The sequence below is a fragment of the Petromyzon marinus genome, unplaced genomic scaffold (assembly GCF_048934315.1).
Source record: "Petromyzon marinus isolate PM22_M1 ecotype Great Lakes invasive population unplaced genomic scaffold, UKy_Petmar_22M1.pri1.0 PM_Scaffold_101, whole genome shotgun sequence".
Taxonomy (NCBI): domain Eukaryota; kingdom Metazoa; phylum Chordata; class Hyperoartia; order Petromyzontiformes; family Petromyzontidae; genus Petromyzon; species Petromyzon marinus.
The window spans coordinates 29193-42500 of record NW_027423060.1 but is presented as its reverse complement, the minus strand read 5'-3'; the positions used below and the strand labels follow the sequence as shown (position 1 = coordinate 42500).

The following is a 13308-nucleotide window of genomic DNA, read 5'->3' as shown; positions in this document are numbered from 1 at the left end:
GTGTCTCTGTGTGTGTCTCTGTGTGTGTCTCTGTGTGTGTCTCTGTGTGTCTGTGTGTGTGTCTCTGTGTCTCTGTGTGTGTCTCTGTGTGTGTCTCTGTGTGTCTCTGTGTGTGTCTCTGTGTGTCTGTGTGTGTCTCTGTGTGTGTCTCTGTGTGTGTCTCTGTGTGTGTCTCTGTGTCTCTGTGTGTGTCTCTGTGTGTGTCTCTGTGTCTCTGTGTGTGTCTCTGTGTGTGTCTCTGTGTGTGTCTCTGTGTGTCTGTGTGTGTGTCTCTGTGTCTCTGTGTGTGTCTCTGTGTGTGTCTCTGTGTGTCTCTGTGTGTGTCTCTGTGTGTCTGTGTGTGTCTCTGTGTGTGTCTCTGTGTCTCTGTGTGAGTCTCTGTGTCTCTGTGTGTCTCTGTGTCTCTGTGTGTGTCTCTGTGTCTCTCTGTGTGTCTCTGTGTCTCTGTGTGTGTCTCTGTGTGTGTCTCTGTGTGTGTCTCTGTGTCTCTGTGTCTCTGTGTGTGTCTCTGTGTCTCTGTGTGTGTCTCTGTGTCTCTGTGTGTGTCTCTGTGTGTGTCTCTGTGTTTCTGTGTGAGTCTCTGTGTCTCTGTGTGTCTCTGTGTCTCTGTGTGTGTCTCTGTCTCTGTGTGTGTGTCTCTGTGTCTCTGTGTGTGTCTCTGTGTGTGTCTCTGTGTGTGTCTCTGTGTTTCTGTGTGAGTCTCTGTGTCTCTGTGTGTCTCTGTGTCTCTGTGTGTGTCTCTGTGTGTGTCTCTGTGTGTGTATCTATGTCTCTGTGTGTCTCTGTGTGTGTCTCTGTGTGTGTCTCTGTGTCTCTGTGTGTGTCTCTGTGTGTGTCTCTGTGTCTCTGTGTGTGTCTCTGTGTGTGTCTCTGTGTGTGTCTCTGTGTGTCTGTGTGTGTGTCTCTGTGTCTCTGTGTGTGTCTCTGTGTGTGTCTCTGTGTGTCTCTGTGTGTGTCTCTGTGTGTCTGTGTGTGTCTCTGTGTGTGTCTCTGTGTCTCTGTGTGAGTCTCTGTGTCTCTGTGTGTCTCTGTGTCTCTGTGTGTGTCTCTGTGTCTCTCTGTGTGTCTCTGTGTCTCTGTGTGTGTCTCTGTGTGTGTCTCTGTGTGTGTCTCTGTGTCTCTGTGTGTCTCTGTGTCTCTGTGTGTGTCTCTGTGTCTCTGTGTGTGTCTCTGTGTCTCTGTGTGTGTCTCTGTGTGTGTCTCTGTGTTTCTGTGTGAGTCTCTGTGTCTCTGTGTGTCTCTGTGTCTCTGTGTGTGTCTCTGTGTCTCTGTGTGTGTCTCTGTGTCTCTGTGTGTGTCTCTGTGTGTGTCTCTGTGTGTGTCTCTGTGTTTCTGTGTGAGTCTCTGTGTCTCTGTGTGTCTCTGTGTCTCTGTGTGTGTCTCTGTGTGTGTATCTATGTCTCTGTGTGTCACTGTGTGTGTCTCTGTGTGTGTCTCTGTGTCTCTGTGTGTGTCTCTGTGTGTGTCTCTGTGTCTCTGTGTGTGTCTCTGTGTGTGTCTCTGTGTGTGTCTCTGTGTGTCTGTGTGTGTGTCTCTGTGTCTCTGTGTGTGTCTCTGTGTGTGTCTCTGTGTGTCTCTGTGTGTCTGTGTGTGTCTCTGTGTGTGTCTCTGTGTCTCTGTGTGAGTCTCTGTGTCTCTGTGTGTCTCTGTGTCTCTGTGTGTGTCTCTGTGTCTCTCTGTGTGTCTCTGTGTCTCTGTGTGTGTCTCTGTGTGTGTCTCTGTGTGTGTCTCTGTGTCTCTGTGTGTCTCTGTGTCTCTGTGTGTGTCTCTGTGTCTCTGTGTGTGTCTCTGTGTCTCTGTGTGTGTCTCTGTGTGTGTCTCTGTGTTTCTGTGTGAGTCTCTGTGTCTCTGTGTGTCTCTGTGTCTCTGTGTGTGTCTCTGTGTCTCTGTGTGTGTCTCTGTGTCTCTGTGTGTGTCTCTGTGTGTGTCTCTGTGTGTGTCTCTGTGTTTCTGTGTGAGTCTCTGTGTCTCTGTGTGTCTCTGTGTCTCTGTGTGTGTCTCTGTGTGTGTCTCTGTGTGTGTATCTATGTCTCTGTGTGTCACTGTGTGTGTCTCTGTGTGTGTCTCTGTGTCTCTGTGTGTGTCTCTGTGTGTGTCTCTGTGTCTCTGTGTGTGTATCTGTGTCTCTGTGTCTCTGTGTGTGTCTGCAGGCTTCGCACCGTTTGTCTGCTACGATGTGTCTGTCGTGTCTCTCTACCCGCTGGGATGGAGCAACGCAGCAACACTCAGAGTCTACTCACTGGAGGGAGGTAACAACATCAACAACAACAACAACATCAACATCATCATCATCAACAACATCAACATCAACAACATCAACAACAACATCATCAACAACATCAACAACAACATCAACAACAACATCAACAACAACATCAACAACATCATCAACAACATCATCAACAACATCATCATCAAAAACAATAACATCATCAACAACATCATCAACAACAACAACATCAACATCAACAACAACATCAATAACAACATCAACATCATCAACAACATCATCAACAACAACAACATCAACAACAACAACAACATCAACATCAACAACATCAACATCATCAACATCAACAACATCAACAACATCAACAACAACATCATCATCAACAACCACAACAACATCAACAACAACATCAACATCAACAACATCAACAACATCAACAACATCAACATCATCAACATCAACAACATCAACAACATCAACAACAACATCATCATCAACAACCACAACAACATCAACAACAACATCATCAACAACAACATCAACAACAACAACATCATCAACAACAACAACAACATCAACAACATCAACATCAACATCATCAACAACATCAACAACATCAACAACAACAACAACATCAACAACATCAACATCAACAACATCATCATCATCACCAACATCATCAACAACAACATCAACATCACCACCACCAACATCATCACCATCAGCGATTTTTATTGAAAGATGTTAAACTAAAAACGTGGTTATCTCCGTCAACATCATAAACAACAACAACATCAACAACATCAACAACATCAACACCAACATCATCAACATCAACAACAACAACATCAACACCAACAACAACAACAACATCAACAACATCAACAACAACATCAACAACAACATCAACAACATCAACAACAACATCATCAACAACATCAACAACATCAACATCAACAACAACATCAACAACATCATCAACAACATCAACAACATCATCAACAACATCAACAACATCAACATCAACAACAACATCAACAACATCAACAACAACATCATCATCATCAACATCAACAACAACATCAACAACATCAACAACAACATCAACAACATCAACAACAACAACATCAACAACATCAACAACATCAATATCATCAACAACATCAACAACAACAACAACATCAACAACATCATCAACAACAACATCAACAACATCAACAACAACAACAACATCATCAACAACATCAACAACAACATCAACAACAACATCAACAACATCAACAACATCATCAACAACATCATCAACAACAACATCAACAATATCAACAACAACAACATCAACAACATCAACAACAACAACAACATCATCAACAACATCAACAACATCAACAACAACAACATCAACAACATCAACAACATCAACATCAACAACATCAACATCAACAATAACATCAACAACAACAACATCATCAACAACATCATCAACAACATCAACACCAACATCAACAACAACATCAACAACATCATCAACAACATCAACAACAACATCATCAACATCAACAACATCAACAACATCATCAACATCATCAACAACAACATCACCAACATCAACAACATCATCAACAACAACATCAACAACATCAACAACAACAACATCAACAACATCAACAACAACATCATCAACATCAACAACATCATCACCATCACCAACATCAACAACAACATCAACAACAACATCAACATCAACAACATCAACAACAACATCAACAACAACAACATCATCAACAACAACAACATCAACAACATCAACAACAACATCAACAACATCAACAACAACATCACCATCAACAACAACAACATCATCAACATCATCACCAACATCATCACCACCAACATCATCACCATCAGCGATTTTTATTTAAAGATGTTAAACTAAAAACGTGGTTATCTCCGTCACTTGCTCAGCGTTGTTATTGTTGTTTTAAAATAAAATTGCCTGAATAGAATTTAAAATCTTTAATAACGATACAAAGTTAAACTAGGGAATATTGCGGAGAAACAGAATTCACGATTGCTAACAGATGCATCGATCCACACATTCATTTAGAGTTTAATGTTTAAAATAATAAAAATAATAAAAAATATAAAAATATATAAAAAAATAATTTAGCCCGCTCGATGTTTGAAGTCGTCCGTCGGAAATCCCCCTCGAGGCACCCCACCCCCAAACCCCCCCTCAACCCCCACCCCCCGTGGAGGTCACGTGGACACGGGGTGTTGGAGGGCGGGCCTTATGATGGCGCTAAACAAAATGAGATTTTAAATCAATAATACAATTATTAACATTTTCGCAGAAGCGCAAATTCTTCATCTCTCATTGGTGACAATAGTATTGACCTATAAACATTTTTTTAAGGATAAAATATTTTATTTTAGTTCTCCCGTTTGTTCGTTGCGTCTCTGAAGTCCCCCTCGAGGGCCCCCCCGTGGAGGTCACGTGGACGTCGGGGGGCGTGGCCGAGCTGCGGTGGGCGGAGCTCGCGCAGGGCCGCGCGCGTGGATTCGTCGTGGGTCACGTGGTGGAGGTGCGGGGCGGGGACGACTTCCTCGTGACGCACGGTGAGGGGGAGGGGCATGAGGGGGTTGAGGGGCGTGGTGGTGGAGGGGGGTGGGGGAGGGGGCGTGGTGGGAGGGGGCGTGGTGGGAGGGGGCGTGGTGGGAGGGGGCGTGGTGGGGGAGGGGGCGTGGTGGGAGGGGGCGTGGTGGGAGGGGGCGTGGTGGGAGGGGGCGTGGTGGGAGGGGGCGTGGTGGGAGGGGGCGTGGTGGGAGGGGGCGTGGTGGGAGGGGGCGTGGTGGGAGGGGGGTGGGGGCGTGGGGGGTGGGGGCGTGGGGGGAGGGGGTGGGGCGTGGTGGGAGGGGGGTGGTGGGAGGGGGCGTGGTGGGAGGGGGCGTGGTGGGAGGGGGGTGGGGGCGTGGTGGGAGGGGGCGTGGTGGGAGGGGGGTGGGGGCGTGGGGGGTGGGGGCGTGGGGGGAGGGGGTGGGCGTGGTGGGAGGGGGCGTGGTGGGAGGGGGCGTGGTGGGAGGGGCGTGGTGGTGGAGGGGGCGTGGTGGGAGGGGCGTGGTGGTGGAGGGGGCATGGTGGGAGGGGCGTGGTGGGAGGGGCGTGGTGGGAGGGGGGCGTGGTGGGAGGGGCGTGGTGGTGGAGGGGGCATGGTGGGAGGGGCGTGGTGGGAGGGGCGTGGTGGGGGGGGCGTGGTGGGAGGGGCGTGGTGGGAGGGGGGTGGGGGAGGGGGCGTGGTGGGAGGGGCGTGGGGGAGGGGGCGTGGTGGGAGGGGGCGTGGTGGGAGGGGGCGTGGTGGGAGGGGCGTGGTCAGAGGGGGGGCGTGGAAGGGGAGGGGGCGTGGTGGGGTAGGGGGCGTGGTCGGAAGAGGGGGCGTGGTGGTTGTGTGGGAGGGGGCGTGGTTGGAGGGGGGAGGGGCGTGATGGGGGATTGGGGGTGGGGGTCAAATGGGCAGGGAGCGGTGGCGCAAGTGGTGAGCGTACTGAGTGACTAAGTGAGTGAGTGACTGAGTGAGTGACTAAGTGACTGAGTGAGTGACTGAGTGAGTGACTAAGTGACTGAGTGAGTGACTGAGTGACTAAGTGAGTGAGTGACTGAGTGAGTGACTAAGTGACTGAGTGAGTGACTGAGTGACTAAGTGAGTGAGTGACTGAGTGAGTGACTAAGTGACTGAGTGAGTGACTGAGTGACTAAGTGAGTGAGTGACTGAGTGAGTGACTAAGTGACTGAGTGAGTGACTGAGTGACTAAGTGAGTGAGTGACTGAGTGAGTGACTGAGTGAGTGACTAAGTGAGTGACTGAGTGACTAAGTGACTAAGTGAGTGACTGAGTGAGTGACTAAGTGACTGAGTGAGTGACTAAGTGAGTGAGTGACTAAGTGACTAAGTGAGTGAGTGACTAAGTGACTGAGTGACTGAGTGAGTGACTAAGTGACTGAGTGAGTGACTGAGTGACTAAGTGAGTGAGTGACTGAGTGAGTGACTAAGTGACTGAGTGAGTGACTGAGTGACTAAGTGAGTGAGTGACTGAGTGAGTGACTGAGTGAGTGACTAAGTGAGTGACTGAGTGACTAAGTGACTAAGTGAGTGACTGAGTGAGTGACTAAGTGACTGAGTGAGTGACTAAGTGAGTGAGTGACTAAGTGAGTGAGTGACTAAGTGACTGAGTGACTGAGTGAGTGACTAAGTGACTGAGTGAGTGACTGAGTGACTAAGTGAGTGAGTGACTGAGTGAGTGACTGAGTGAGTGACTAAGTGAGTGACTGAGTGACTAAGTGACTAAGTGAGTGACTGAGTGAGTGACTAAGTGACTGAGTGAGTGACTAAGTGAGTGAGTGACTAAGTGACTAAGTGAGTGAGTGACTAAGTGACTAAGTGAGTGACTGAGTGAGTGACTAAGTGAGTGACTGAGTGACTGAGTGAGTGACTAAGTGAGTGACTGAGTGACTGAGTGAGTGACTGAGTGAGTGACTGAGTGAGTGACTGACTGAGTGAGTGACTGAGTGAGTGACTGAGTGACTGAGTGACTGAGTGAGTGACTGAGTGACTAAGTGACTAAGTGAGTGACTGAGTGAGTGACTAAGTGACTGAGTGAGTGACTAAGTGAGTGAGTGACTAAGTGACTAAGTGAGTGACTAAGTGAGTGACTGAGTGACTGAGTGAGTGACTGAGTGAGTGACTGAGTGAGTGACTGAGTGAGTGACTGAGTGAGTGACTGACTGAGTGAGTGACTGAGTGAGTGACTGAGTGACTAAGTGACTAAGTGAGTGACTGAGTGAGTGACTAAGTGAGTGACTGAGTGACTGAGTGACTGAGTGAGTGACTAAGTGAGTGACTGAGTGACTGAGTGAGTGACTGAGTGAGTGACTGAGTGACTAAGTGACTAAGTGAGTGACTGAGTGAGTGACTAAGTGACTGAGTGAGTGACTAAGTGAGTGACTAAGTGAGTGAGTGACTAAGTGAGTGACTGAGTGACTGAGTGAGTGAGTGACTGAGTGAGTGACTAAGTGAGTGACTGACTGAGTGAGTGACTGAGTGAGTGACTGAGTGACTAAGTGACTAAGTGAGTGACTGAGTGAGTGACTAAGTGAGTGACTGAGTGACTGAGTGAGTGACTAAGTGAGTGACTGAGTGACTGAGTGAGTGACTAAGTGAGTGAGTGACTAAGTGACTAAGTGAGTGACTAAGTGAGTGACTGAGTGACTGAGTGAGTGACTGAGTGAGTGACTGAGTGAGTGACTGACTGAGTGAGTGACTGAGTGAGTGACTGAGTGACTAAGTGACTAAGTGAGTGACTGAGTGAGTGACTAAGTGAGTGACTGAGTGACTGAGTGACTGAGTGAGTGACTAAGTGAGTGACTGAGTGAGTGACTGAGTGAGTGACTGAGTGACTAAGTGACTAAGTGAGTGACTGAGTGAGTGACTAAGTGACTGAGTGAGTGACTAAGTGAGTGACTAAGTGACTAAGTGAGTGAGTGACTAAGTGAGTGACTGAGTGACTGAGTGACTGAGTGAGTGACTAAGTGAGTGAGTGACTGAGTGAGTGACTGAGTGAGTGACTGAGTGACTAAGTGACTAAGTGAGTGACTGAGTGAGTGACTAAGTGAGTGACTGAGTGACTGAGTGAGTGACTAAGTGAGTGACTGAGTGACTGAGTGAGTGACTAAGTGAGTGACTAAGTGACTAAGTGAGTGACTAAGTGAGTGACTGAGTGACTGAGTGAGTGACTGAGTGAGTGACTGAGTGAGTGACTGACTGAGTGAGTGACTGAGTGAGTGACTGAGTGAGTGACTGAGTGACTAAGTGACTAAGTGAGTGACTAAGTGAGTGACTGAGTGACTGAGTGACTGAGTGAGTGACTAAGTGAGTGACTGAGTGACTGAGTGAGTGACTGAGTGAGTGACTGAGTGAGTGACTGAGTGAGTGACTGACTGAGTGAGTGACTGAGTGAGTGACTAAGTGACTAAGTGAGTGAGTGACTAAGTGAGTGACTGAGTGACTGAGTGAGTGAGTGACTGAGTGAGTGACTGAGTGAGTGACTAAGTGAGTGACTGAGTGAGTGACTGAGTGAGTGACTGAGTGAGTGACTAAGTGAGTGACTGAGTGAGTGACTAAGTGAGTGACTGAGTGACTGAGTGACTAAGTGAGTGACTGAGTGAGTGACTAAGTGAGTGACTAAGTGAGTGAGTGAGTGACTAAGTGAGTGACTAAGTGAGTGACTGAGTGACTGAGTGAGTGACTGAGTGAGTGACTGAGTGAGTGACTGACTGAGTGAGTGACTGAGTGAGTGACTGAGTGACTAAGTGAGTGACTGAGTGAGTGACTAAGTGAGTGACTGAGTGACTGAGTGAGTGACTAAGTGAGTGACTGACTGACTGAGTGAGAAACTAAGTGACTGACTAAGTGAGTGACTGAGTGACTAAGTGAGTGACTAAGTGAGTGACTGAGTGAGTGACTAAGTGAGTGACTGAGTGAGTGACTAAGTGACTAAGTGAGTGACTGAGTGAGTGACTAAGTGAGTGACTGACTGACTGAGTGAGAAACTAAGTGAGTGACTAAGTGAGTGACTGAGTGACTAAGTGAGTGACTAAGTGAGTGACTGAGTGACTAAGTGACTAAGTGAGTGACTGAGTGAGTGACTAAGTGACTGAGTGAGTGACTAAGTGAGTGAGTGACTAAGTGACTAAGTGAGTGAGTGACTAAGTGACTAAGTGAGTGACTGAGTGAGTGACTAAGTGAGTGACTGAGTGACTGAGTGACTGAGTGAGTGACTAAGTGAGTGACTGAGTGACTGAGTGAGTGACTGAGTGAGTGACTGAGTGAGTGACTGAGTGAGTGACTGACTGAGTGAGTGACTGAGTGAGTGACTGAGTGACTGAGTGACTGAGTGAGTGACTGAGTGACTAAGTGACTAAGTGAGTGACTGAGTGAGTGACTAAGTGACTGAGTGAGTGACTGAGTGAGTGACTAAGTGACTAAGTGAGTGACTGAGTGAGTGACTAAGTGAGTGACTGAGTGACTGAGTGAGTGACTAAGTGAGTGACTGAGTGACTGAGTGAGTGACTGAGTGAGTGACTGAGTGAGTGACTGACTGAGTGAGTGACTGAGTGAGTGACTGAGTGACTAAGTGACTAAGTGAGTGACTGAGTGAGTGACTAAGTGAGTGACTGAGTGACTGAGTGACTGAGTGAGTGACTAAGTGAGTGACTGAGTGACTGAGTGAGTGACTGAGTGAGTGACTGAGTGAGTGACTAAGTGAGTGACTGACTGAGTGAGTGACTGAGTGAGTGACTGAGTGACTGAGTGAGTGACTGAGTGACTAAGTGACTAAGTGAGTGACTGAGTGAGTGACTAAGTGACTGAGTGAGTGACTAAGTGAGTGACTAAGTGACTAAGTGAGTGAGTGACTAAGTGAGTGACTGAGTGACTGAGTGAGTGAGTGACTGAGTGAGTGACTAAGTGAGTGACTGACTGAGTGAGTGACTGAGTGAGTGACTGAGTGACTAAGTGACTAAGTGAGTGACTGAGTGAGTGACTAAGTGAGTGACTGAGTGACTGAGTGAGTGACTAAGTGAGTGACTGAGTGACTGAGTGACTGAGTGAGTGACTGAGTGAGTGACTGACTGAGTGAGTGACTGAGTGAGTGACTGAGTGACTGAGTGAGTGACTGAGTGACTAAGTGAGTGACTGAGTGAGTGACTAAGTGAGTGACTGAGTGACTGAGTGAGTGACTAAGTGAGTGACTGACTGACTGAGTGAGAAACTAAGTGACTGACTAAGTGAGTGACTGAGTGACTAAGTGAGTGACTAAGTGAGTGACTGAGTGAGTGACTAAGTGAGTGACTGAGTGAGTGACTAAGTGACTAAGTGAGTGACTGAGTGAGTGACTAAGTGAGTGACTGAGTGACTAAGTGAGTGACTAAGTGAGTGACTGAGTGACTAAGTGAGTGACTGAGTGACTGAGTGAGTGACTAAGTGAGTGACTGACTGAGTGAGTGACTGAGTGAGTGAGTGACTGAGTGAGTGACTAAGTGAGTGACTGACTGAGTGAGTGACTGAGTGAGTGACTGAGTGACTGACTGAGTGAGTGACTGAGTGAGTGACTGAGTGACTGAGTGAGTGACTGAGTGAGTGACTGAGTGACTGACTGAGTGAGTGACTGAGTGACTGAGTGAGTGACTGAGTGACTGACTGAGTGAGTGACTGAGTGACTGACTGAGTGAGTGACTGAGTGAGTGACTGAGTGACTGAGTGAGTGACTGAGTGACTGAGTGACTGAGTGACTGACTGAGTGAGTGACTGAGTGAGTGACTGAGTGAGTGACTGAGTGAGTGACTGAGTGACTGAGTGAAAGAGTGAGTGACTGAGTGACTGAGTGAGTGACTGAGTGACTGAGTGAGTGACTAAGTGAGTGACTGACTGAGTGAGTGACTGAGTGAGTGACTGAGTGACTAAGTGACTAAGTGACTAAGTGAGTGACTGAGTGACTGAGTGACTGAGTGAGTGACTGAGTGACTAAGTGACTAAGTGAGTGAGTGACTAAGTGAGTGACTGAGTGACTGAGTGAGTGACTGAGTGAGTGACTGAGTGAGTGACTGACTGAGTGAGTGACTGAGTGAGTGACTAAGTGACTAAGTGAGTGACTGAGTGAGTGACTAAGTGAGTGACTGAGTGACTGAGTGAGTGACTAAGTGAGTGACTGAGTGACTGAGTGAGTGACTGAGTGAGTGACTGAGTGACTGAGTGACTAAGTGAGTGACTGACTGAGTGAGTGACTGAGTGAGTGACTGAGTGACTGAGTGACTGAGTGAGTGACTGAGTGACTAAGTGACTAAGTGAGTGACTGAGTGAGTGACTAAGTGAGTGACTGACTGACTGAGTGAGAAACTAAGTGAGTGACTAAGTGAGTGACTGAGTGAGTGACTGAGTGACTGAGTGACTGAGTGAGTGACTGAGTGACTAAGTGAGTGACTGAGTGAGTGACTAAGTGAGTGACTGAGTGACTGAGTGAGTGACTAAGTGAGTGACTGACTGACTGAGTGAGAAACTAAGTGACTGACTAAGTGAGTGACTGAGTGACTAAGTGAGTGACTAAGTGAGTGACTGAGTGAGTGACTAAGTGAGTGACTGAGTGAGTGACTAAGTGACTAAGTGAGTGACTGAGTGACTGAGTGAGTGACTAAGTGAGTGACTGACTGACTGAGTGAGAAACTAAGTGAGTGACTAAGTGAGTGACTGAGTGACTAAGTGAGTGACTAAGTGAGTGACTGAGTGACTAAGTGACTAAGTGAGTGACTGAGTGAGTGACTAAGTGACTGAGTGAGTGACTAAGTGAGTGAGTGACTAAGTGACTAAGTGAGTGAGTGACTAAGTGACTAAGTGAGTGACTGAGTGAGTGACTAAGTGAGTGACTGAGTGACTGAGTGACTGAGTGAGTGACTAAGTGAGTGACTGAGTGACTGAGTGAGTGACTGAGTGAGTGACTGAGTGAGTGACTGAGTGAGTGACTGACTGAGTGAGTGACTGAGTGAGTGACTGAGTGACTGAGTGACTGAGTGAGTGACTGAGTGACTAAGTGACTAAGTGAGTGACTGAGTGAGTGACTAAGTGACTGAGTGAGTGACTAAGTCAGTGAGTGACTAAGTGACTAAGTGAGTGACTAAGTGAGTGACTGAGTGACTGAGTGAGTGACTGAGTGAGTGACTGAGTGAGTGACTGACTGAGTGAGTGACTGAGTGAGTGACTGAGTGACTAAGTGACTAAGTGAGTGACTGAGTGAGTGACTAAGTGAGTGACTGAGTGACTGAGTGACTGAGTGAGTGACTAAGTGAGTGACTGAGTGACTGAGTGAGTGACTGAGTGAGTGACTGAGTGAGTGACTAAGTGAGTGACTGACTGAGTGAGTGACTGAGTGAGTGACTGAGTGACTGAGTGAGTGACTGAGTGACTAAGTGACTAAGTGAGTGACTGAGTGAGTGACTAAGTGACTGAGTGAGTGACTAAGTGAGTGACTAAGTGACTAAGTGAGTGAGTGACTAAGTGAGTGACTGAGTGACTGAGTGAGTGAGTGACTGAGTGAGTGACTAAGTGAGTGACTGACTGACTGAGTGAGAAACTAAGTGACTGACTAAGTGAGTGACTGAGTGACTAAGTGAGTGACTAAGTGAGTGACTGAGTGAGTGACTAAGTGAGTGACTGAGTGAGTGACTAAGTGACTAAGTGAGTGACTGAGTGACTGAGTGAGTGACTAAGTGAGTGACTGACTGACTGAGTGAGAAACTAAGTGAGTGACTAAGTGAGTGACTGAGTGACTAAGTGAGTGACTAAGTGAGTGACTGAGTGACTAAGTGACTAAGTGAGTGACTGAGTGAGTGACTAAGTGACTGAGTGAGTGACTAAGTGAGTGAGTGACTAAGTGACTAAGTGAGTGAGTGACTAAGTGACTAAGTGAGTGACTGAGTGAGTGACTAAGTGAGTGACTGAGTGACTGAGTGACTGAGTGAGTGACTAAGTGAGTGACTGAGTGACTGAGTGAGTGACTGAGTGAGTGACTGAGTGAGTGACTGAGTGAGTGAGTGACTGAGTGAGTGACTGAGTGAGTGACTGAGTGACTGAGTGACTGAGTGAGTGACTGAGTGACTAAGTGACTAAGTGAGTGACTGAGTGAGTGACTAAGTGACTGAGTGAGTGACTGAGTGAGTGACTAAGTGACTAAGTGAGTGACTGAGTGAGTGACTAAGTGAGTGACTGAGTGACTGAGTGAGTGACTAAGTGAGTGACTGAGTGACTGAGTGAGTGACTGAGTGAGTGACTGAGTGAGTGACTGACTGAGTGAGTGACTGAGTGAGTGACTGAGTGACTAAGTGACTAAGTGAGTGACTGAGTGAGTGACTAAGTGAGTGACTGAGTGACTGAGTGACTGAGTGAGTGACTAAGTGAGTGACTGAGTGACTGAGTGAGTGACTGAGTGAGTGACTGAGTGAGTGACTAAGTGAGTGACTGACTGAGTGAGTGACTGA

The 13308-nt window shown here is 47.3% G+C and overlaps 1 protein-coding gene across 1 annotated transcript in view; it reads left to right on the top strand.

Annotated features, from left to right (window-relative positions):
* LOC142922561 (uncharacterized) overlaps nucleotides 1-13308 on the top strand; it is a gene marked incomplete at its 3' end in the record, with an annotated part of 41954 nt that overhangs the window by 4113 nt on the left and 24533 nt on the right. Inside the window, exons 2-3 of the mRNA XM_076063347.1 lie at nucleotides 2151-2249; nucleotides 4697-4849. The remainder of the gene's footprint in view (nucleotides 1-2150; nucleotides 2250-4696; nucleotides 4850-13308) is intronic.